We start from the raw sequence: 4,641 nt of genomic DNA on the forward strand, positions 1-4,641 counted from the left end.
AGCACACAAATTACCAGCTCCTCTGGGACACAGCAAAGGCAGTACTCAGAGGCAAGATTATACCTCAGAGATCCTACATCAACTAATTGGAGAGATCTGAAACCAACAATTTCATGAGACATCTGAACCTCCTTGAAAAATAGCAGCAAGATAAACACCAATCCAGTAGACATAAAGAAATAATTATAATTAAATCAGAATTAAATGAATTAGAATCCAAAAAAACTATAGAAAGAATCAACAAAACAAAGAGTTGGTTCTTCGAAAAAATTAACAAAATTGACAGACCCTTAGCAAATCTTATCAGAAAAAGAAGAGAACACACCCAAATTAATAAACTCAGAGATGAGAATGGAAACATCACCACGGAAACAACCAAGATTCAGAACATTAGAAGGGAATATTTCTCAAAACCTTATGCTAATAAGTGTGAGAACTTGACAGAAATGGACCTTTTCCTAGCAAATATTGACATCCCAAATCTAAACCAAGATGAGTTAAACCATCTTAACAGGCCGATATCAAGCATTGAAATAGAAACAGCAATAAGTGACCTCCAAGCTAAAAGAGTCTAGGACCAGATGGTTTTACAGCAGAATTCTACAATGCATTCAAAGCAGAGCTCACACCAATACTCCTCCAACTCTTCAATGAAATTGAAAGAGAAAGTTCATTCCCGAACACATTCTATGAAGCCATCATAACCCTCATCCCAAAACCAGTCAGGGACTCATCAATGAAAGAGAACTATAGACACATTTCTTTGATTAACATTGATGCAAAACTTCTCAACAAAATTTTGGCCAATCGACTTCAACAATTCATCCAAAAAATTATACACCATTATCAATCAGGTTTCATTTCTGGGATGCAAAGCTGGTTCAACATACGCAAATCAATTACTATTATTCATCACATCAACAGGAGCAAGGAAAAGAACCACATGGTTATCTCAATAGATGTAGAAAAAGCATTCGACAAGATCCAACACCCCTTTATGATGAAGGTTTGGAAAAATTAGGAATCCATGGAACATTCCTCAATACAATAAAGGCTGTATAGGACAAACCTACAGCCAGCATTTACTTAATGGTGAAGAATTGAGGCCATTTCCTCTTAACTCAGGAACAAGACAAGGATGTCCACTCTCTCTACTTTTCATCAATCTAGTATTAGAATGCCTAGCTACAGCAATAAGACAAGATGCAAACATAAAGGGGATCCAAATAGGGAAAGAAGAAATAAAACTCTCCCTCTTTGCAGATGACATGATCTTGTATGTAAAGAATCCCATAGCGTCCACTCCCAAATTACTGAAGGTGATTCAAAACTTTGGCAAAGTAGCAGGGTATAAAATTAACCCCCCAAAATCAATGGCTTTTCTGTATGACAAAAATGAGAAATGTTTGGTTGAAATTAGGAAAGTAACTCCATTTGTAATAGCCCCTCAAAAAATAAAATACGTAGGAATTAACAACCAAAGATGTGAAGGACCTCTATGATGCAAACTTTAAAATCTTGAAAAAGGAAATCAAAACAGAACTTAGAAAATGGCAAAACCTCCCATGCTCCTGGATTGGCAAGATTAACATTGAGAAAAGTGCAATACTTCCCAAGGGTATCTACAAATTCAATGCGATTCAAAATTCCAACCTCATTCTTCAAGGAAATAGAAGAGGAAATCCAAAAATTCATATGGAACAATAAAAGACCCCAGTAGCAAAAATGCTCCTCAACGGAAAGAACACTGCTGGTGGAATATGAATACCAAATTTCAAACTCTACTATAAAGCCATAGTAATCAAAACAGCTTGGTACTGGCACAAGAACAGACCTCAGGACCAATGGAATAGAATTGAAAACCCAGAAATGAACCTACAGACCTAGCGCCAACTAATCTTCCATAAGGGAGCTAAAATAATAGAATGGAAGAAAGACAGCCTCTTCAGTAAATGGTGCTGGCAAAATTGGTTAACTACTTGTAGAAAACTAAAACTAGATCCTTCTATATCACCCTTCACCAGAATCAACTCCAAATTGATCAAAGACCTCAGAGTCAAAGCAGACATTCTGAAAACATTACAGGACGGAATAGGAGAAACCCTAGGCCACCTTGGCTCAGGCCGAAAATTTTTTAATAGAGACCTGAAAACACAACAAATCAAAGAAAGGTTGGACAAATGGGATTGCATGAAGTTGCAGAGCTTCTGCATGGCAAAGGACATAGTTAGCAAGATCAATAGAAAACCCACAGACTGGGAGAAAATTTTCACTAGCCATACAACGGAGAAGGGTCTCATATCTAAAATATACTTGGAACTCAAAAAATTCAATCCCCCAACAACAAATCCTCAAAGAAACAACTGCCCAATAAATAAGTGGGCTAAAGACTTGAAGAGAAACTTCTCTGAAGAAGAAAGAAGGATGGCCAATAGACCCATGAAGAAATGCTCAACCTCCCTAGCCATAAAAGAAATGCAAATCAAAACAACATTGAGATACCACCTCACCCCAGTTAGAATGGCTATAATCAAGAACTCTATTAACAACAGATGCTGGAGGGGATGTAGACAGAAGAGAACCTTACTTCATTGTTGGTGGGGGTGTAAAACTTGTTCAACCTCTTTGGAAAGCAGTATGGAGGTTCCTGAAAAGACTTCACATAGACCTGCCCTATGACCCAGCAATCCCACTTTTGGGCATTTACCCAAATGTTTACAAACAAGACCACACTAAAGCTACCAGCACCACTATGTTTATTGCAGCATTATTTACCATAGCTAAGATATGGAACCAACCCAGATGCCCCTCAGTAGATGAATGGATCAAGAAAATATGGAATATATACACAATGGAATTCTATGCCTCCATCAGAAAGAATGGCATTTCCCCATTTGTTAGGAAATGGAAAGGAAAACATTATATTAAGTGAACTAAGCATGGCTCAAAGAAACATAGGTCCCATGGTTTCCCTTATTTGCAATATCTAGTATATGTATGAGTCAAGCAGGAAAGGTCAGATATTATGATGTTAAGAAAATGAGCCCTTAGATATGTATTGAAATGTTTTTTTCTTGCATGCATATTTGTTTCTAACTCCTTTATAAGAGTATTTCTCTGTAGCTTTGTATATCCCTCCCCCACAATATAACCCCTGCTTTCACTATATTTGATGGTATAATTTGTGGAGGAGATGGGGAAAAACAAGTCGTTTAAGGATACAGGTGGACCTGATGCTACTATGAGAAGTACAAGTTGTTATGTCAAAAGCGATCTTTACAACTTTGGTGCAGGGGGTTGTGTGGGGGTTGGGGGGAGGCTGGGAAGGGTTGTGAAGGCTAAACAAAGAGGAGGCTGCAGTGCTTGATAAGAAATGTACTGATTATCTTGCCAATGTGGTTGTAACCCCTCTGTACAGTATGTTCACAATAAATAAATAAATATATATATAAATATGAGAAGAAAAAAAAAGATAAGAAAATCCTCAAAAGGAACCTAGAAAACACTCAGAATTAAATGAAATTCAAGTACATTAGCCTGGATCATTATGAGGCAAATTAGGTGACCATAGACCGACAGAAGCACAAGACAGAAATACTGCCATCGTTGCTAACCACAAATGAGGCCAAGTAGAGATCCTGATGCTGCATTAAGAAATGTGGACATAAAAATTGAGCTTGACCTGATATAAGAATGTATTAGGCAGAATTACATGTCAATTATAAGCTTTGAAAATTGTCTCCAGAAATTCAAAGCAACAGAGAGAGAAAGAAAGAGTAGTTAGCAGAGAAGACGGAGAAGTGCTGTCATAGATGAAGCCAAGAAAAGTGAACAGGAAACTATCAGGTTCAAGAAAGAGATTATTACTCTTCAGAAAGAGTTAAAGGGCCACATGCTCTGATTGATAATGCTGGGGAAAGGGAAAGAACATTAGGAAAAAAAATAGAAGGGCTAAAAAAAACATTTGAAATATCTGTCACAAAATACACTGAAGTGGAAAACTAGAAAGAGAAACTTCTAGCGTAAAATCCCCGAAAGACTGCTGAGATCTTCACCATAAATGTAATGCAGAAACATCATGTCTCAATGGAACTGGTGGAGGTGGGAAAAAATACCTTGCAATAGCACCTTTGTGAACTTAAGGGAGGAGCTGAAGTGCAAAGGTGTAGTGAGAAGGAGAAGCAGTTGGCCAGTCAAAGGAACTCTCCTGTGACCCTGCCAAAACAGTTACAGTTTAAGGAGCACGTTGAGAAGGAGAGTGGGATTTTGAAAGCAAGTTTGAGAGAAAAGGAGGAGAATAAAGGAGAAGAAGTCTCCAAGGTTCAGAGTACTGTACAAGAGTTAAAGAAACTAGAGACCTTAAGATACAGGGAAACATCTGAGCTGATCAGGTGGTTTGGGAGATCACTCTAAAACCAGTGGGATTTCCAGAGCTACTAGTCATTAAAATTAAAGGAAGAAGCAAAAACAGTTCTAATAAGTGTGCAAATGTTGACACTGACCTTATGAAAAAAGCATACAGGCTCAAGCTTTCTGTCAGTTTACGTGTAGATATTTGTACCCTGGTAAATTGCCCGAGGCCACTACCTAAAACTGTTCTGAAAACCAGTGGGGCCTTAGCGTGACAATACATTGTAAGGT

Source organism: Dipodomys spectabilis, unplaced genomic scaffold (assembly GCF_019054845.1).
Source record: "Dipodomys spectabilis isolate Male_0828 unplaced genomic scaffold, ASM1905484v1 ptg000415l, whole genome shotgun sequence".
In the NCBI taxonomy this organism is placed as follows: domain Eukaryota; kingdom Metazoa; phylum Chordata; class Mammalia; order Rodentia; family Heteromyidae; genus Dipodomys; species Dipodomys spectabilis.